We start from the raw sequence: 23,065 nt of genomic DNA, 5'->3' as shown, positions 1-23,065 counted from the left end.
TTGTGTGCGAGGGGCTTGGACTTCCAGCAGGCATGCGTGAGCGTGTTTGATAGGAGTGAATGGAGACAAATGGTTTTTAATACTTGACGTGCTGTTGGAGTGTGAGCAAAGTAACATTTATGAAGGGGTTCAGGGAAACCGGCAGGCCGGACTTGAGTCCTGGAGATGGGAAGTACAGTGCCTGCACTCTGAAGGAGGGGTGTTAATGTTGCAGTTTAAAAACTGTAGTGTAAAGCACCCTTCTGGCAAGACAGTGATGGAGTGAATGATGGTAAAAGTTTTTCTTTTTCGGGCCACCCTGCCTTGGTGGGAATCGGCCAGTGTGATAAAAAAAAAAATAATATATATATATATATATATATATATATATATATATATATATATATATATATATATATATATATATATATATATATATATATATATATATATTATACAAAACCACTGTGAAAGAATAGAGAAATTCCAAGCGCTTTCGTGACTACTCACATTATCAAGGAACAATAAAAGTAATGCATCAGAGGAAGGCATATAAAGGGTCTAGACCACACCTCACTATCACATCCCACAACAAAGCAACACCTGACCCGCGACTCATAAGAAAGAGAACACTGCAGTAGGCCCGCTGGCCCAACTAGACAGGTCCTTCACACAACCCACATATTCTGAAATCACCTGTTTACTGTGATCTTATTGCATTATATATATATATATATATATATATATATATATATATATATATATATATATATATATATATATATATATATATATATATATATATATAATATTCAGCTTACTTAAGGGGAATTCTCCACATTAGTTACCAAGCTGGTTTTAACCCCAGCCAGACGACCCTCACACCACCCCAGATGTTGTTCCCACCTAACTCAAAACTTTCAACACCTGCGTTTCTCACCCTCTCAACAAATAGGTAATGTTTCGCATTCCTCTTTCCATTTCGCTTGTTAGCTCCTTTCTCTCACTCTCTAGCTGCTTTTATTATAGCTTTCTCTCATTTTCCACTTGCTTTCTTTCAATTTCACCTTTCTTTAACTTTTCACATGTTTTCTTACTTTTCACCTACTTTATCTCACTTTCTACCTTTCTCAAACTTTTCACCTACTTTCCTCACTTTCCACTGCTTTGTCTCACTTTCAATTTGCTTTCTCTCACTTTTCACGTTTTCTCACTTTTCACCTTTCTCACTTTTCACCTGCTTTCTCACTATCACCAGCACTACTTTCCGTAGTCACTTTCACTAGTAGTGACTCGGAGAAAGCAACGAGTTTACTAGGGGTCATTGTCGTAGGCCCCTTTAACCCTCACCGAAGACCTGGTCTAGGACCGGTCCGCGGGTAGGGGGAGGAGGGGGGGCGGGGGACTTCCAGGAAAACTCCCTCGTTGCTTTCTCTGAGTCACTAGCTAATGTTTGCTGTTCCCTAGTTACTTTCTCTCACTCTCTATTTAGTTTCAATTCCTATTTACTTTCACTCCCTACGAACTTCCCTTCTTAGACCCCTGGCTGTCTACAAGACCCCCTGGCTGTCTTCAAGACCCCTGGCTGTCTTCAAGACCCTTGCCTGTCTTCAAGACCCTTGCCTGTCTTCAGGAGGGAGCTGAACAGACACCTACAGTCAGTACCTAACCAGCCGGGCTGTGGTTTGTACGTTAGAGTACGTGCGGCCAGCTGTAACGGCCTGGTTGATCAGGGCCTCATCCACTGTGAGGCCTGATCCTGGACCTGGCCGCGGGGGCGTTGACCCCCCTGGAACACCCTCAGTACGACTCTGTGTTTAGTGAACCACTAATCGGTCTGAGGATCGACGACCCAAATGATTTCTTCATGAATGAGCCTCAAAACTCCATAAATGTATGCCAGATTTCCGACATTACCCTAACTCCGATAGATTTCGAAAAAGCCATTGACAACATGCCTATGCACTCAGCCCCGGGCCCAGACTCGTGGAACTCTGTTTTCATTAAGAACTGCAAGAAACCCCTCTCGCGTGCCCTAAGTACACTATGGAGGAGGAGCTTGGACATGGGTGAAATTCCACAGTCACTTAAAACAACGGATATGGCCCCACTCCATAAAGGTGGCAGCAAAGCATTAGCTAAGAACTATAGACCAATAGCTCTGACGTCCCACATCATAAAAATCTTTGAAAGAGTGCTAAGAAGCAGGATTGCAAATCACCTGGATTCCCAAAATCTGCACAATCCAGGGCAACACGGGTTCAGGGCAGGTCGCTCCTGCCTCTCATAACTACTGGATCACTATGACATGGCCTTGGATGCACTGGAAGAAAATCAGAATGCAGATGTAATATACACAGACTTTGCAAAAGCATTTGACAAATACGATCATGGCGTAATAGCCCATAAAATACGTGCTAAAGGAATAACTGGGAAAGTGGGGAGATGGATCTTCAACTTCCTAACAAATCGAACACAAAGAGTAGTGGTCAACAGAGTTAAATCGGAGGCTGCCATAGTGAAGAGCTCTGTTCCACAAGGCACAGTACTCGCCCCCATCTTATTCCTTATCCTCATATCAGACATAAACAGAGATATACACCACAGCACCATATCATCCTTTGCGGATGATAATAGGATCTGCATGAGGCTGTCATCTGCTGAGGACGCGGTTAACCTCCAAGAAGATATAAACAAAGTTTTCCAGTGGGCAACGGTAAACAATATGATGTTCAATGAGGACAAATTCCAACTACTCCGTTATGGAAAACTGGAGGAGATAATAACTAGAACAGAGTATACTACTGACTCCGGCCATACAATAGAGCGGAAAAATAATGTAAGGGACCTGGGAGTAGTAATGTCTGAGGATCTCACTTTCAAGGATCACAACAGTGCCACGATCGCACGTGCAAAGAAAATGATAGGATGGATAATGAGAACTTTCAAAACGAGAGATGCCAAGCCCATGATGATCCTTTTCAAATCACTTGTTCTCTCTAGGCTGGAATACTGCTGTACATAAACATCTCCATACAAAGCAGGTGAAATCGCAGATCTAGAGAGTGTACAGAGATCCTTTACTGCACGTATAAGTTCTGTCAAGCACCTTAACTACTAGGAACGCTTGGAAGCACTTGACTTGTACTCGTTGGAACGCAGGAGGGAGAGATATATCATAATCTACACTTGGAAAATCTTGGAAGGAATGGTCCCAAATCTGCACACAGAAATCACTCCCTACTAAAGTAAAAGACTGGGCAGGCGATGCAAAATGCCGCCAATAAAAAGTAGGGGCGCCATTGGTACACTAAGAGAAAACACAATAAGTGTCCGGGGCCCAAGACTGTTCAACAGCCTCCCATCAAGCATTAGGGGAATTGCCAATAAACCCCTGGCTGCCTTCAAGAGAGCTGGACAGATACCTAAAGTCAGTGCCGGATCAGCCGGGCTGTGGCTCGTACGTCGGACTGCGTGCGGCCAGCAGTAACAGCCTAGTTGATCAGGCCCTGATCCATCGGGAGGCCTTGTCATGGACCGGGCCGCGGGGGCGTTGATCCCCGGAATAACCTCCAGGTAACCTCCAGGTATAAGTATGAACTGTGTACATCACTGGAAGGCAGCCAAGCTTAACTGAAAAAACTACAGCACCGATCAGATTCCTTGTATCAAGAGCCTCTCACCAGCATCAAGGAACCTCTCTTGATGGTAAACAGGTACCATGCTAACCTTCCCTACATGCACACCACAACCTGCATAGCATGCCAACTTGTAATCCCCCACCTGCATTAATGAGTAGTCTTGTAATTCTCCACCTGCATTAATCAGTAGTCTTGTAATCCTCCACCTGCATTAATCAGTAGTCTTGTAATCCTCCACCTGCATTAATCAGTAGTCTTGTAATCCCCCATCTGCATTAATGAGTAGTCTTGTAATCCCCCACCTGCATTAATCAGTAGTCTTGTAATCCCCCACCTGCATTAATCAGTAGTCTTGTAATCCCTCACCTGCATTAATCAGTAGTCTTGTAATCCCCCCCCTGCATTAATGAGTAGTCTTGTAATCCCCCATCTGCATTAATCAGTAGTCTTGTAATCCCCATCTGCATTAATCAGTAGTCTTGTAATCCCCCACCTGCATTAATCAGTAGTCTTGTAATCCCCCACCTGCATTAATCAGTAGTCTTGTAATCCCCCACCTGCATTAATCAGTAGTCTTGTAATCCCCCATCTGCATTAATCAGTAGTCTTGTAATCCCCCACCTGCATTAATCAGTAGTCTTGTAATCCCCCACCTGCATTAATCAGTAGTCTTGTAATCTCCCAACTGCATTAATCAGTAGCCTTGTAATCCCCCACCTGCATTAATCAGTAGTCTTGTAATCCCCCACCTGCATTAATCAGTAGTCTTGTAATCCCCCACCTGCATTAATCAGTAGTCTTGTAATCCCCCACCTGCATTAATCAGTAGTCTTGTAATCTCCCAACTGCATTAATCAGTAGCCTTGTAATCCCCCACCTGCATTAATCAGTAGTCTTGTAATCCCCCACCTGCATTAATCAGTAGTCTTGTAATCCCCCACCTGCATTAATCAGTAGTCTTGTAATCCCCCACCTGCATTAATCAGTAGTCTTGTAATCCCCCACCTGCATTAATCAGTAGTCTTGTAATCCCCCACCTGCATTAATCAGTAGTCTTGTAATCCCCCACCTGCATTAATCAGTAGTCTTGTAATCTCCCACCTGCATTAATCAGTAGTCTTGTAATCCCCCACCTGCATTAATCAGTAGCCTTGTAATCCCCCACCTGCATTAATCAGTAGTCTTGTAATCCCCCACCTGCATTAATCAGTAGTCTTGTAATCCCCCACCTGCATTAATCAGTAGTCTTGTAATCCCCCACCTGCATTAATCAGTAGTCTTGTAATCTCCTTTCAAAGTAATCTGATAACTGTTAAGTTACGTATAATGTAACTCCCAGTTACAATATACGTAACTAGGATGTATTGTAACTCCCAGGAACGTACTTTTATTGACGTTACGATAGCTATACAGTCGCCAGAAAATTACCTGAATTATAATAATAGTAATAATAATAATAATAAAAATAGAAATAATAATAGAAACAATAATAGAAATACTTAATATAAGTAATAATAAAAATAAAAAAACAACAATCAACAATAACCATAACAAAAACACAGCCACAACACCCACAACAACAACCACAACCAATAACCACAAGCAACAACCACAACCAATAACCACAAGCAACAACCACAAGCAACAACCACAACCAATAACCACAAGCAACAACCACAACCAATAACCACAAGAAACAACCACAACCAATAACCACAAGCAACAACCACAACCAATAACCACAAGCAACAACCACAACCAATAACCACAACAACCACAACCAATAACCACAAGCAACAACCACAACCAATAACCACAAGCAACAACCACAACCAATAACCACAAGCAACAACCACAACCAATAACCACAAGCAACAACCACAACCAATAACCACAAGCAACAACCACAACCAATAACCACAACAACCACAACCAATAACCACAGGCAACAACCACAACCAATAACCACAAGCAACAACCACAGTCAATAACCACAACAACCACAACCAATAACCACAGGCAACAACCACAACCAATAACCACAGGCAACAACCACAACCAATAACCACAAGCAACAACCACAGTCAATAACCACAACCAATAACCACAAGCAACAACCACAACCAATAACCACAAGCAACAACCACAGTCAATAACCACAACAACCACAACCAATAACCACAGGCAACAACCACAACCAATAACCACAAGCAACAACCACAGTCAATAACCACAAGCAACAACCAGTCAATAACCACAAGCAACAACCACAACCAATAACCACAAGCAACAACCACAACCAATAACCACAAGCAACAACCACAACCAATAACCACAAGCAACAACCACAACCACAAACAACCACAACCAATAACCACAAGCAACAACCACAACCAATAACCACAAGCAACAACCACAACCAATAACCACAAGCAACAACCACAACCAATAACCACAAGCAACAACCACAACCAATAACCACAAGCAACAACCACAACCAATAACCACAAGCAACAACCACAAGCAACAACCACAACCAATAACCACAAGCAACAACCACAGCCAATAACCACAAGCAACAACCACAGCCAATAACCACAAGCAACAACCACAGCCAATAACCACAAGCAACAACCACAATCAATAACCACAAGCAACAACCACAGTCAATAACCACAAGCAACAACCACAATCAATAACCACAAGCAACAACCACAGTCAATAACCACAAGCAACAACCACAGTCAATAACCACAAGCAACAACCACAGTCAATAACCACAAGCAACAACCACAGTAAATAACCACAAGCAACAACCACAGTCAATAACCACAAGCAACAACCACAACCAATAACCACAAGCAACAACCACAACCAATAACCACAAGCAACAACCACAACCAATAACCACAAGCAACAACCTCAACATACAACCACAAGCAACAACCACAACATACAACCACAAGCAACAACCACAGCCAATAACCACAAGCAACAACCTCAACATACAACCACAAGCAACCTCAATATACAACCACAAGCAACAACCACAACCAATAACCACAAGCAACAACCTCAACATACAACCACAAGCAACAACCTCAACATACAACCACAAGCAACAACCACAGCCAATAACCACAAGCAACAACCACAACCAATAACCACAAGCAACAACCACAGTCAATAACCACAAGCAACAACCACAACCAATAACCACAAGCAACAACCACAACCAATAACCACAAGCAACAACCACAACCAACAACGCCCACAACAACCACAACACTTGCCACAAGTTCAACAAGCACAAGTAATCTCGTTAATACAGCGATACATAAATTAATACACAATACCAGGTGTGTTTTTCCTTCACTCATCATTTATCTTAAATTATCTAATGGTATTTCAGGGGAAAAATCATATATTTATAATTCTAATATTTATATAAATTATTATAGACACACACACATACGATATCTTGATATGTGTACACACATACACAGTAGCGACCAGTGAAGAGACGGGGCCAGGAGCTATGAATCGACCCCTGCAACCACGATTGAGTACACACACACAAACACACATATAGTTTTAAGACGAGGTATGATAAAGCTCATGGAGCAGGGAGAGGGAGGACCCAGTAGAGGTCAGTGAAGAGGCGGGGACCAGGAGCTGAGTCTCGACCCCTGCAACCTCAATTAGGTGAGTACAAAACACAGGCGAGGTGTCTATATCGACAGTACCTTTCACAACATTTAATTAGCACAAACGGGACTAGGTTGAATACCTGTTGGAAACGGGAGCAGAGAAATGGGGGCACGAGTAACGGGAAATGGGACTACAGAAAGGGAGTGACTATGATGGAATAGTACACTCTGAGGGAAGTGGAGGAGAGAAAACTGTACAAGAAAGTCTGAAGGTGAGAGAGTCAGTGACAGGACGCAAACATGAAGCAAAAACCACAAAACAGGAAAAGCAGCAAGACCATGATGCAACCAGGAAAACAGAGATACCAAGACGAAATATATCTTTCACTGTATATACACCGAGAAGTATGTATCTTCGACTGTATATACACCGAGAAGTATGTATCTTCGACTGTATATACACCGAGAAGTATGTATCTTCGACTGTATATACACCGAGAAGTATCTTCGACTATATATACACCGAGAAGTATTTATATTCCACTGTATATACACCGATAAGTATGTATCTTCCACTGTATATACAATGAGAAGTACGTATACCTTTCAATGTGTATATACAATGAGCTAATGTTAGTCCCTAATTTAACGAATAAAGAATTCTTAACATGTGGTCAACGGCTGCCTTAATGACCCTCCAATAGTCTAAAGGCTACAAGCTTTTATAATTGACTATCTAACGGGTAGACACAGTTGGGGAGGCGGGAAACGGGTTCACAAGGACACACTTGGAAGCTAAAGACACACGTGAGTCACTGGGATGTCAGGAAATATTTCTCCAGCCTCAGGGTGGCCAGGAAGCTGACAGGACCTTGATGGAGCAGTGGTCGAGGCAGAATCGACATACAGCTTTGAGAATAAGCATAACAGTACTGAGGTAGGCCAGGAGCGAATCCGGACACAGCGAGTTAAGAGGCGGGGGACAGGAGCTGAGAACCGACGCTAGAACCATCACTTACAACATCTTGGATCAACTTTTAGCTGAATTTTTGTCGTAAAATGCAGTTCAGAGATCAGATTTGATTTAAGCTTAAGACAATTTGTTTCTCAACAAGATAACATCAATTTCGTTATTTACAGCAGATTTATAACTGATTCTACAAAAAAAAATAACACCAATGCTGTTACTTATACACACATTTTTAAGTATTTCTACACAAGATAACATCAAATCAGATACTGAAGCATCCTAGTTAAAAATTCCCAGCATATTTAGAACGCGGCTGAAAACATTACCTGGCTAGGCGTTCTTACAGCACAGACGACTGTTAAGACAGGGAATATCACCAGCTATCACAATCAACAATAACAGCCTCCCCCACTCCACCTAAATGTTAACCGACAGTTATCAGTCGAGTCTGAATACCTCGTAAATTCATGGCTACGAGACAATTCGTGGGAGTTATAGTCGGGTATCATTATCAAAGGAACTATTGAAAAAAATAACTGGAATCATCTGGATAATCTCAGAGAGATTATCAAGATGATTACCATCTCCAGGAGATGATAATCTCTCTGAGATTATCTTCTCCTGGAGATGAAGACCGATTATACAATTATTGAAAACGTCCAAAGATATTATTGGTTTTATTTTTTAAATTATTTTTAATAATTCGTAATTACATGTAGGTGCTCTTAATATAATTCTAAAGAAATTACTTACCGTAACAGTGGGTGGAGAAAACTACAATGTCAACAGATGTCAGGACGTAGGAAGAGGAAAGATGTAGGAAAAAGGAAGTAAGGAAAATAAGGAAGAGGTTAGTATGAACACTCAAAGCACCTGTTCAGGTCACTATGAACACTCAAAACACCTGTTCAGGTCACTATGAACACTCAAAACACCTGTTCAGGTCACTATGAGCACTCAAAACGCCTGTTCAGGTCACTATGAGCACTCAAAACACCTGTTCAGGTCTACTTAGGCCTATTTTTAATAGGGCTACCCTGCGGTCCTTACATGTACCGTGCCAGGAAAACTGGACCAAGAACCAACTCCTGGGGAAGGGGAAGTAATGACAGGGCAAGAGAAGAGGCAGGAAAAGGCATGGAAAAATAAGTAGAAAAAACATGGGGAAAACAGTAGCAAAAGACAGGAGGAAGGGTAGATGGAGGGGAGGTAGATGGAGAAAGAAGGAAAGGCAGGTAGGGAGAAAGAGAGAGAGAGGGAGGGGGAGAGAGAGAGAAGCAGCGTAGGGTTCACATGTGGGTCTTCCTGGCTGGAAGGTCACACAGTCCCAGTGCCACCCACAGTGCCAGTGAAGCCCCATACCTGACCTCTCACCCCTCCACCCAGACCACCCCTCCACCCACAGAACCCCTCCACCCAAACCTCCCCTCCACCCACACCACCCCTCCCCCACCACCTTCACCACCCCTCCACTCACAGAACCCCCCTTCACCCCCCACTACCCCTCCACCCACCATCCACATCACCCCCTCTCCACCCACACCACCACTCCCCAAAATCCACACCCCAATGGAAATAAGCCAAAGACCCCAATGGAAATATGCTAAGGTTCCCAATGGAAATATGCCAAGGTTCCCAATGGAAATATGCCTAGGACCCCAATGGAAATATGCCAAGGACCCCAATGGAAATATGCCAAGGACCCCAATGGAAATATGCCAAGGACCCCAATGGAAATATGCCAAGGTTTCCAATGGAAATATGCCAAGGTTCCCAATGGAAATATGCCAAGGTTCCCAATGGAAATATGCCAAGGTTCCCAATGGAAATATGCCAAGGTTCCCAATGGAAATATGCCAAGGTTCCCAATGGAAATACATCACTGGCTTTTTCGGGTTTTTGGGGTTATCGTACACACAGGTAAGATAACTGTACTCGTGTACCTGTGACTAAATAACCTTACACCACTGCACCCACCCCAACCTCCCCACCCACAAGCAATCCCACCCAACCCCACTATTCCCTAGGACCTATTCCCACCCCAACCCTAACAACCTTTGTATCCCAAAATACATCTTTGTATTACAAATACACCTTGACTTAATACACTCAGTGATAGACATGACCATCATTCTGCCTGTATGATAAACATGACTATCATTCAACCTGTATGTTAGACATGACTATCTTTAAACCTGTATGATAGACATGACTATCGTTAAACCTGTATGATAAACATGACTATCATTAAACCTGTATGACAGACATGATTGTCATTCGAATACAATGATTTTCAACACACAAGACATCACACCTTTTTTTAACGTTCCAGCCTACCTGAAAACAGCTGTTCATGTGTCTTCCTAGAACACGTGTTTACACGTGTTCTGACACACGTGTTGACATACATGTGGATATACATGTTCACTGCCTCCTGTACACCTGCAGCATCTCTTACCTGTAATGAAAGAGAAGGAGTTTTTATAAATAACACTGGTATTAACTAGTGACACACTGGTATTAACTAGTGACACACTGGTATTAACTAGTGACACACTGGCATTAACTAGTGACACACTGGTATTAACTAGTGACACACTGGTATTAACTAGTGACACACTGGCATTAACTAGTGACACACTGGTATTAACTAGTGACACACTGACACAAGTGACATTGGTACTAACTAGTGACACTAGAGGTACACTGGTACAAACTAGTGGCACACTGGTACTAACTAGTGACACACGAGTATTAATTAGTGACACACTGGTATTAACTAGTGACACACTGGTACTAACTAGTGACACACTGACACTAATTAGTAACACGCTGACACTAATGGCACACTGGTTTTAACTAGTGACACACTGGTACTAACTAGTTACTGACACACACTGGTACTAACTAGTTACTGACACACACTGGTACTAACTAGTTACTGACACACACTGGTACTAACTAGTTACTGACACACACTGGTACTAACTAGTTACTGACACACACTGGTACTAACTAGTTACTGACACACACTGGTACTAACTAGTTACTGACACACACTGGTACTAACTAGTTACTGACACACACTGGTACTAACTAGTTACTGACACACACTGGTACTAACTAGTTACTGACACACACTGGTACTAACTAGTTACTGACACACACTGGTACTAACTAGTTACTGACATACACTGGTACTAACTAGTTACTGACATATAGTGTCACTAGTTAATGTCAGATTATTAACGCATCAAAATAGTGATATGTTGACATATCTTCTCACCATGTTACATCCCCCCATTCCCCCTCCCCTCCCTCACTCTCCCCTCCCTCACTGTCCCCTTCCTTCTCCCTCCCCTACCCTTCCCACCCCCGCAACGTCGAGATAATTCAGAAACACAAAACATTCCCAGTGGGTCTGGAGGCCTCTAACCAGCGGATCAACATTAACCAAAAACGTATCTGCCAACCTAACCTAAATGCCAAGAGAATTCCTGAACGAACTAGACAGACGCAACACACAGACGCAACACACAGACGCAACACACAGACGCAACACACAGACGCAACACACAGACGCAACACACAGTCAACATTCAATCTGGAAACTACTAAAACATAACAAGAAATCTTGAACATAAGCTAACTACAATTCAGTGATTATCTTCTTTTCTAAATAAATCTGCTGCTAAATATGATTCACAATATGAAAAAGAAGAATATAAACAGTGTACAAGCCAGGAAAATATAACATTAACGCAATATATTACAGGAAATACAGAAAGTAAATATTACAAGGCAATAAATAATTATTTGTTCATATATGATAAAATCTACATATATAATAACATGTAATTAGTTTATTCCAGTAAAGGATAAGAAGGAATAATAAAGAATGTTGGAGTGGAAGATGGAGGAGACAGAGAGAGACAAGACCTTGAATTTATAAAGGAAGTGAGATTGTTTTAGTGAAAGAAGACATAAGGAACAGACACACACAGGTCTCTTGGTCAAGGAAGACACACAAACAGGTGTCTTGGTCAAGGAAAACACACACACAGGTGTCTTGGTCAAGACACACACACACACACACACACACACACACACACACACACACACACACACACACACACACACACACACACACACAGCAAAATGTGAGCAGTCATGAAGGTCTCTTCACGAAATTCAATTTCAATAGCAAAAACATACAATGGGAACCATACCCCCGGCCGGGATTGAACCCGCGGCCGGGGGTATGGTTTATTTGCAATCGTGTCATTACGATTTCTTAAGTCATACAATGGGATCAAGTAAACCATGTCCTAAATAAAACAAGCTGGGAAGATATCCTAAACAACACGGATCCCAACATCTGCCTTGAAAAAATAAATTCTGTGGTTCTTGAGATCTGCTCAAGACACATTACATTAAGAAAAAAGAAAGAGAAGATGTAAACTAGAAAGAGAGAGATGCTCCCTATACAGACGAAGGTGAAGAGTCGCAGAGCTGCTGAGAGGGGCCAATATATCTGAAATACGAAGGGAGGCACTAGTCAAGGAAATTACAAATATCGAACTTAAGCTGAAGGAATCTTACAGGAGACAAGAATCACAGGAAGAACTAAAAGCCATAAAGGAAATTGAAAAAAAAAATACTTCTTCTCTTATGGCAACTCTAAGGAAAAAAAACATCATCCAGTACTGGGCCCCTGCTTAGACGGGATGGGACATACACAGATGATGGCCAAGAAATGAGTGAGATACTAAAGTCTCAATATGACTCGGTGTTCAACGATCCACTGCCCAGACTAAGGGTCGACAACCCAAATGAATTCTTTATGAACGAAACCCAAAATTTGGTCATCTCAATTATCTCGGATATTATCCTAACTCCACAAGACTTTGAAGAGGCAATAAATGACATGCCCATGCACTCTGCCCCAGGCCCAGACTCATGGAACTCCATGTTCAACATGAATTGCAAGAAACCCCTATCGCGTGCCTTCAGCATTTTATGGAGAGGAAGCATGGACACAGGGGTCATCCCACACTCACTAAAACAACAGACATAGCCCCACTCCACAAAGGTGGCAGTAAAGCAATAGCAAAGAACTACAGACCGATAGCACTAACATCCCATATAAAAATCTTTGAGAGGGTTCTAAGAAGCAAGATAGCCAACCACCTAGATACCCATCAATTACACAACCCAGGGCAACACGGGTTTAGAGCAGGTCGCTCCTGCCTGTCTCAGCTACTGGACCACTATGACAAGGTCCTGGATGCTGTAGAGGATGAACAAAATACAGATGTAGTATACACAGACTTTGCAAAAGCTTTCGACAAGTGTAACCATAGTGCAATAGTACACAAAATGCGTGATAAAGAAATAACAGGAAAAATTGGTAGATGGATCTATAACTTCCTGACAAATAGAACACAAAGAGTGGTAGTAAACAGAATAAAGTCTCAGGCAGCCACGGTAAAAAGCTCTGTTCCACAAGGCACAGTACTTGCTCCCATTCTATTCCTCATCCTCATTTCTGACAGAGATGTAAGTCATAGCTCCGTGTCTTCCTTTGCGGCTGACACCCGGATCACCATGGCAGTGACCTCCATCGAAGACACCGCGAGACTCCAAGCGGACATCAACCAAATCTTCAAATGGGCCACTCAAAACAATATGAAGTTCAACGAGGAGAAATTTCAAATACTCAGATTTGGGAAACTTGAGGAAAATAAAAATAATCAGGGTATACGACAAATTCTAACCATACAATAGAGCGGAAAAGTAATTTGAAGAACCTGGGAGTGATGATGTCAGAGTACCTCCCCTTCAAAGATCACAATGTATCTACCTCATCTGCTAGGAAAATGATAGGATGGATAATGAGAACCTCCATAACTTGGGACGCCAAGCCCAGGATGATTCTCTTCAAATCGCTTGCGCTCTCTAGGCTGGAATACTGCTGTACATTAACGGCTACCTTCAAGGCTGGCGACATTGCAGACCTGGAGAGTGTACAAAGAACTTTCATGGCACACATAAGTAGCATAAGGCACCTAAATTACTGGGAACGGTTGAAGGTCCTTGATCTGTATTCCCTGGAACGCAGGCGAGAGAGATACATGATAATATACGCTTGGAAGATCCTGGAGGGATTGGTACCAAACCTGCACATGAAAATCACTCCATATGAAAGCAAAAAACTCGGCAGGAGATGCAACATTCCCCCGATGAAAAGCAGGGGCACCACGAGTACACTGAGAGACAACACAATAAGTGTCCGGGGCCCAAGACTGTTCAACTGCCTCCCAGCATACATAAGGAGGATAGACCCCTGGCTGTCTTCAAGGCGGCACTGGACAGGCACCTAAAGTCAGTACCTGACCAACCGGGCTGTGGTTCGTACGTCAGCTTGTGTGCGCCCAGCAGTAACAGCCTGGTTGATCAGACCCTGATCCACCATGAGGCCTGGTTTCAGACCGAGCCGCGGGGGGGTTGACCCCCGAAACCCTCTCCAGGTAAACACAGGTGTCTTGGTCAAGGAAGACAGACACACAGATGTCTTGGTCAAGGAAGACACACACACAGGTGTCTTGGTCAAGGAAGACACACACACACAGGTGTCTTGGTCAAGGAAGACACACACACACAGGTGTCTTGGTCAAGGAAGACACACACACACAGGTGTCTTGGTCAAGGAAGACACACACACACAGGTGTCTTGGTCAAGGAAGACAAACACACACAGGTGTCTTGGTCAAGGAAGACACACACACACAGGTGTCTTGGTCAAGGAAGACACACACACACAGGTGTCTTGGTCAAGGAAGACACACACACACAGGTGTCTTGGTCAAGGAAGACACACACACACAGGTGTCTTGGTCAAGGAAGACACACACACACAGGTGTCTTGGTCAAGGAAGACACACACAGGTGTCTTGGTCAAGGAAGACACACACAGGTGTCTTGGTCAAGGAAGACACACACAGGTGTCTTGGTCAAGGAAGACACACACACAGGTGTCTTGGTCAAGGAAGACACACACACACAGGTGTCTTGGTCAAGGAAGACACACACAGGTGTCTTGGTCAAGGAAGACACACACACACACAGGTGTCTTGGTCAAGGAAGACACACACACACACAGGTGTCTTGGTCAAGGAAGACACACACACACAGGTGTCTTGGTCAAGGAAGACACACACACACACAGGTGTCTTGGTCAAGGAAGACACACACACACAGGTGTCTTGGTCAAGGAAGACACACACACACAGGTGTCTTGGTCAAGGAAGACACACACACACAGGTGTCTTGGTCAAGGAAGACACACACACACACAGGTGTCTTGGTCAAGGAAGACACACACACACAGGTGTCTTGGTCAAGGAAGACACACACACACAGGTGTCTTGGTCAAGGAAGACACACACACACAGGTGTCTTGGTCAAGGAAGACACACACACACAGGTGTCTTGGTCAAGGAAGACACACACACACAGGTGTCTTGGTCAAGGAAGACACACACACACACAGGTGTCTTGGTCAAGGAAGACACACACACACACAGGTGTCTTGGTCAAGGAAGACACACACACACACAGGTGTCTTGGTCAAGGAAGACACACACACACACACAGGTGTCTTGGTCAAGGAAGACACACACACACACAGGTGTCTTGGTCAAGGAAGACACACACACACAGGTGTCTTGGTCAAGGAAGACACGCACACACACAGGTGTCTTGGTCAAGGAATACACACACACACAGGTGTCTTGGTCAAGGAATACACACACACACAGGTGTCTTGGTCAAGGAAGACACACACACACACAGGTGTCTTGGTCAAGGAAGACACACACACACAGGTGTCTTGGTCAAGGAAGACACACACACACACACACAGGTGTCTTGGTCAAGGAAGACACACACACACAGGTGTCTTGGTCAAGGAAGACACACACACACAGGTGTCTTGGTCAAGGAAGACACACACACACAGGTGTCTTGGTCAAGGAAGACACACACACAAACATTGGTCAAGGTAGACACAAACACACACACACACACAGGTGTCTTGGTCAAGGAAGACACACACACACAGGTGTCTTGGTCAAGGAAGACACACACACACACACAGGTGTCTTGGTCAAGGAAGACACACACACACACACAGGTGTCTTGGTCACACACACAGGTGTCTTGGTCAATGAAGACACACACACACAGGTGTCTTGGTCAAGGAAGACACACACACACACACAGGTGTCTTGGTCAAGGAAGAGGTGTCTTGGTCAAGGAAGACACACACACACAGGTGTCTTGGTCAAGGAAGACACACACACACAGGTGTCTTGGTCAAGGAAGACACACACACACACACAGGTGTCTTGGTCAAGGAAGACACACACACACAGGTGTCTTGGTCAAGGAAGACACACACACACACAGGTGTCTTGGTCAAGGAAGACACACACACACACACAGGTGTCTTGGTCAAGGAAGACACACACACACACACACAGGTGTCTTGGTCAAGGAAGACACACACACACAGGTGTCTTGGTCAAGGAAGACACACACGCACAGGTGTCTTGGTCAAGGAAGACACACACACACACAGGTGTCGTGGTCAAGGAAGACACACACACACACACACACACAGGTGTCTTGGTCAAGGAAGACACACACACACACAGGTGTCTTGGTCAAGGAAGACACACACACACACAGGTGTCTTGGTCAAGGAAGACACACACACACACACAGGTGTCTTGGTCAAGGAAGACACACACACACACAGGTGTCTTGGTCAAGGAAGACACACACACACACACAGGTGTCTTGGTCAAGGAAGACACACACACACACACAGGTGTCTTGGTCAAGGAAGACACACACACACACAGGTGTCTTGGTCAAGGAAGACACACACACACACACAGGTGTCTTGGTCAAGGAAGACACACACACACACACAGGTGTCTTGGTCAAGGAAGACACACACAGGTGTCTTGGTCAAGGAAGACACACACACACACAGGTGTCTTGGTCAAGGAAGACACACACACACAGGTGTCTTGGTCAAGGAAGACACACACACACACAGGTGTCTTGGTCAAGGAAGACACACACAGGTGTCTTGGTCAAGGAAGACACACACAGGTGTCTTGGTCAAGGAAGACACACACAGGTGTCTTGGTCAAGGAAGACACACACAGGTGTCTTGGTCAAGGAAGACACACACACACACAGGTGTCTTGGTCAAGGAAGACACACACACACACAGGTGTCTTGGTCAAGGAAGACACACACAGGTGTCTTGGTCAAGGAAGACACACACAGGTGTCTTGGTCAAGGAAGACACACACAGGTGTCTTGGTCAAGGAAGACACACACACACACAGGTGTCTTGGTCAAGGAAGACACACACACACAGGTGTCTTGGTCAAGGAAGACACACACACACAGGTGTCTTGGTCAAGGAAGACACACACACACAGTTGTCTTGGTCAAGGAAGACACACACACACACAGGTGTCTTGGTCAAGGAAGACACACACACACACAGGTGTCTTGGTCAAGGAAGACACACACACACACAGGTGTCTTGGTCAAGGAAGACACACACACACACAGGTGTCTTGGTCAAGGAAGACACACACACACAGGTGTCTTGGTCAAGGAAGACACACACACACAGGTGTCTTGGTCAAGGAAGACACACACACACAGGTGTCTTGGTCAAGGAAGACACACACACACACAGGTGTCTTGGTCAAGGAAGACACACACACACACAGGTGTCTTGGTCAAGGAAGACACACACACACACAGGTGTCTTGGTCAAGGAAGACACACACACACAGGTGTCTTGGTCAAGGAAGACACACACACAGGTGTCTTGGTCAAGGAAGACACACACACACAGGTGTCTTGGTCAAGGAAGACACACACACACACACAGGTGTCTTGGTCAAGGAAGACACACACACACACAGGTGTCTTGGTCAAGGAAGACACACACACACAGGTGTCTTGGTCAAGGAAGACACACACACAGGTGTCCTGGTCAAGGAAGACACACACACACACAGGTGTCTTGGTCAAGGAAGACACACACACACAGGTGTCCTGGTCAAGGAAGACACACACACACAGGTGTCTTGGTCAAGGGATCCTCATCATCAGATACGGAAGAGGGTCCCAGAAGGGGGTCGAAATATACAGATCAACTAATATTCTGAGTTTCCGTCTCCATGTGGGTTATTACCTACCACAATTATTATTATTATTATTATTATTATTATTATTATTATTATTATTATCAGCGGTGATGGTTATAGCTTCTGACATTATTAATAAAGTTAGAGAGTAATGACTGAAGACAATTTTCAACCAGACGAATATATCTATCGGAATTTCTATGACAAAAAAAAAGCGCAAAAACAAAATCTACAACTTTTAATTGTCCCCCTCCCCCCCCCCTCTCAAAAAACATCAAAGACAACTTTTTTATATATATATAGATGACAAAAAGCAAACTTATTTTTCCCCGAAAATAAAAGTTTGGAAAAGTGTTGTTCCTCATATATACGAGAGAGAGAGAGAGAAAAAGTCAGCTTATCAAATGAAAATATTGGCCCACAGATGGCTCCAACTTCATCCTGTTCCCTCCTTGCATATTCCATAACAATAAAATGCTTTCAAATGAGCTGATGTAGGTAACAGCTCTTAGCTTGTCAATAAAGCTAGGAATCCTTAACCTAACCTTGTCAAGCCCTGTGTAAAAGAGAGAAAGAGAGAGCGGTGGAGGAGGGATTACAAGGGGGGGGGGTTATAAATGCCACACAGGCGCTGTTAGATGCACCAACAGGGCTAACTGGAAGGCCAGTCAACGGGAGGGTCAGCCAACCGGAGGGACACTCAACCGGAGGGTCATCCAACAGGAAGGACACTCAACCGGAGGGTCAGCCAACAGGAGGGACACTCAACCGGAGGGTCAGCCAACAGGAGGGACACTCAACCGGAGGGTCAGCCAACAGGATGGACACTCAACCGGAGGGTCAGCCAACAGGAGGGCCACTCAACAGGAGGGTCAGCCAACAGGAGGGACCCTCAACCGGAGGGTCAGCCAACAAGAGGGACTCTCAACCGGAGGGTCAGCCAACAAGAGGGACTCTCAACCGGAGGGTCAGCCAACAAGAGGGACTCTCAACCGGAGGGTCAGCCAACAAGAGGGACTCTCAACCGGAGGGTCAGCCAACAGGAGGGCCACTAAACCGGAGGGTCAGCCAACAGGAGGGCCACTAAACCGGAGGGCCGCTCAACAGGAGGGCCACTAAACCGGAGGGCCGCTCAACAGGAGGGCCACTAAACCGGAGGGCCGCTCAACAGGAGGGCCACTAAACCGGAGGGCCGCTAAACCGGAGGGCCACTAAACCGGAGGGCTAGCCAGCGAGAGTGATCTGCAACAGGGCAACAGGCAGACCTAAGGAACGGCTGAAAAATCGGCACAGCCTTGCTAGTTAGTTTAACATCTTTAAAATGCACACCATACCCATGGTGTAGGTGGTAGTCACACCATACCCATGGTGTAGGTGGTAGTCACACCATACCCATGGTGTAGGTGGTAGTCACACCATACCCATGGTGTAGGTGGTAGTCACACCATACCCATGGTGTAGGTGGTAGTCACACCATACCCATGGTGTAGGTGGTAGTCACACCATACCCATGGTGTAGGTGGTAGTCACACCATACCCATGGTGTAGGTGGTAGTCACACCATACCCATGGTGTAGGTGGTAGTCACACCATACCCATGGTGTAGGTGGTAGTTACACCATACCCATGGTGTAGGTGGTAGTCACACCATACCCATGGTGTAGGTGGTAGTCACACCATACCCATGGTGTAGGTGGTAGTCACACTGTACCCATGGTGTAGGTGGTAGTCACACCATACCCATGGTGTAGGTGGTAGTCACACCATACCCATGGTGTGGGTGGTAGTCACACCATACCCATGGTGTGGGTGGTAGTCACACCATACCCATGGTGTGGGTGGTAGTCACACTGTACCCATGGTGTAGGTGGTAGTCACACCGTACCCATGGTGTAGGTGGTAGTCACACCATACCCATGGTGTGGGTGGTATTCACACCGTACCCATGGTGTAGGTGGTAGTCACACCATACCCATGGTGTAGGTGGTAGTCACACCGTACCCATGGTGTAGGTGGTAGTCACACCATACCCATGGTGTGGGTGGTAGTCACACCGTACCCATGGTGTAGGTGGTAGTCACACCGTACCCATGGTGTAGGTGGTAGTCACACCATACCCATGGTGTAGGTGGTAGTCACACCGTACCCATGGTGTAGGTGGTAGACACACCATACCCATGGTGTGGGTGGTAGTCACACCGTACCCATGGTGTAGGTGGTAGACACACCATACCCATGGTGTGGGTGGTAGTCACACCGTACCCATGGTGTAGGTGGTAGTCACACCATACCCATGGTGTAGGTGGTAGTCACACCATACCCATGGTGTGGGTGATAGTCACCATATCCACTGTGTGGGTGGTAGTCACACCATACCCACGGTGTGTTTGGTAGTCAAAAGATTACAGAGGTGCATAATGGGCTCAAAGACTGTACCTCAATATTACAGAGGCACATAATTGGTCCAGGGACTGTACCTCAACATTACAGAGGTACATAATTGGTCCAGGGACTGTACCTCAACATTACAGAGGTACATAATTGGTCCAGGGACTGTACCTCAACATTACAGAGGTACATAATTGGTCCAGGGACTGTACCTCAACATTACAGAGGTACATAATTGGTCCAGGGACTGTACCTCAACATTACAGAGGCACATAATTGGTCCAGGGACTGTACCTCAACATTACAGAGGTACATAATTGGTCCAGGGACTGTACCTCAACATTACAGAGGTACATAATTGGTCCAGGGACTGTACCTCAACATTACAGAGGTACATAATTGGTCCAGGGACTGTACCTCAACATTACAGAGGTACATAATTGGTCCAGGGACTGTACCTCAACATTACAGAGGTACATAATTGGTCCAGGGACTGTACCTCAACATTACAGAGGTACATAATTGGTCCAGGGACTAGGCCGCAAAGTTTTAATAACTGAACAAGTTACAATGGTAATTAACAAGTAACAGTAGTAATTAACAAGTTACAGCAGTAATTAACAATTTACATATTTATCTCTAATCACAATCGCAATAAATTATCTAAGCAGACATGAATTAGGTCACAAATATATTACAATGTAACGTTTACGAAGCTTTGAATTATCTTGTATTTTTACCCAGGTATGTTTGTATTTAAAAAAGTTCAAGTGGTAATGTGTTATTTCCAGTGGAAAAAGTCAGGGTATTTCCAGAATGGTTGGTAATATACCACTGTGGATAAAAATACTTGGACATTTCTCTGAATATTTGTGAATGCGTGGTTTCTGAATTCATTAATATTATCGCATTCCTGTACATAACGATGCAACTTGTGGTGCATTCCAGTACATGACGCAAGGTGTGGTGCATTCCAGTACATGACGCAAGGTGTGGTGCATTCCAGTACATGACGCAAGGTGTTGTGCATTCCAGTATATAATGACGGAAGGTGTGACGCACTTAAGTACATAACCCAAAGTATGACGCATTCCAGTACAAAATGACACAAGGTGTGGCGTATTCCAGTATGTAATGAGGCAGAGTGTGACACATTCCAGTATATGACGCAAGGTGTGACACATTCCAGTACATAATAACGCAAGGGGTGACAAATATCCATCTGGCAAACTTGACATTTCCTTTGGTCTACATCTGGTGGTGGTGATTTATCCTGCCAGATACTTGTAATCCAGCCGGAGCCGGCCGGTAGTGATATCCAAGAGTCTGCTTATTTTACTGGAAGCACCATAGACATGACTCCTCCTGCATGATGGAATGATGGACTGACTGGTGTCAGTCTCCCTCATTCTCAAGTTAATTAAGTTCAGTTGAAGTTCTTTTCGTATTACTGTTCTCAAACTGCTAACTGACAACCTAAGAGGGTAATTTACTCCCGTCCTTGCCAATTCAACAGGTCTATCATGCATCTGAAGACCAATGTGAGATGGAATCCACAGGTGCACTCTGACGGCACTGTCCGCAATCTTACCATACCAATGTCTGGCTTCTGACACAAGCATGGCACAATTGATACTCACAGAGTTAAGAGCATTTATAGATGATAAAGAATCAGTCATAATAAAGGTGTCAACCTTAGATACATGGGCACATCTGAGTGCAAAGAGAATAAGCAACAAGTCAATCTGAAGGTCAGACTGTACACAAATAACCCGCACATAAAAGAGAGAAGCTTACGACGACGTTTCGGTCCGACTTGGACCATTGACAAAGTCACACTAACAGAGGTGGAGCAGGACGGCTATATATAGGCAGGAAGAGGTGGAGGTAGTAGTAGTAGTAGTAGTAGTAGTACAAGAATTGTATATAATACCGACAGGATGAAATGACACATGCACAACACCCGGGCATCCCCACCGTTGTGCATGTGTCATTTCATCCTGTCGGTATTATATACAATTCTTGTACTACTACTACTACTACTACTACTACTACTACCACCACCTCTTCCTGCCTATATATAGCCGTCCTGCTCCACCTCTGTTAGTGTGACTTTGTCAATGGTCCAAGTCGGACCGAAACGTCGTCGTAAGCTTCTCTCTTTTATGTGCGGGTTATTTGTGTATCGTTCCA

The 23,065-nt window shown here is 44.5% G+C and overlaps 1 long non-coding RNA gene across 1 annotated transcript in view; it reads right to left on the bottom strand.

Moving 5' to 3' along the window:
- The window catches only part of LOC128697768 (uncharacterized), a 102,474-nt gene that overhangs the window by 35,813 nt on the left and 43,596 nt on the right, over nucleotides 1-23,065 (bottom strand). Inside the window, exon 2 of the long non-coding RNA XR_008408352.2 lies at nucleotides 10,578-10,698. This is a non-coding gene — a long non-coding RNA (uncharacterized lncRNA). The remainder of the gene's footprint in view (nucleotides 1-10,577; nucleotides 10,699-23,065) is intronic.

This window comes from Cherax quadricarinatus, chromosome 68, assembly GCF_038502225.1.
Source record: "Cherax quadricarinatus isolate ZL_2023a chromosome 68, ASM3850222v1, whole genome shotgun sequence".
In the NCBI taxonomy this organism is placed as follows: domain Eukaryota; kingdom Metazoa; phylum Arthropoda; class Malacostraca; order Decapoda; family Parastacidae; genus Cherax; species Cherax quadricarinatus.
Note: the sequence above shows the minus strand (reverse complement) of the source record. Positions and strands in the feature narration are given on the sequence as shown.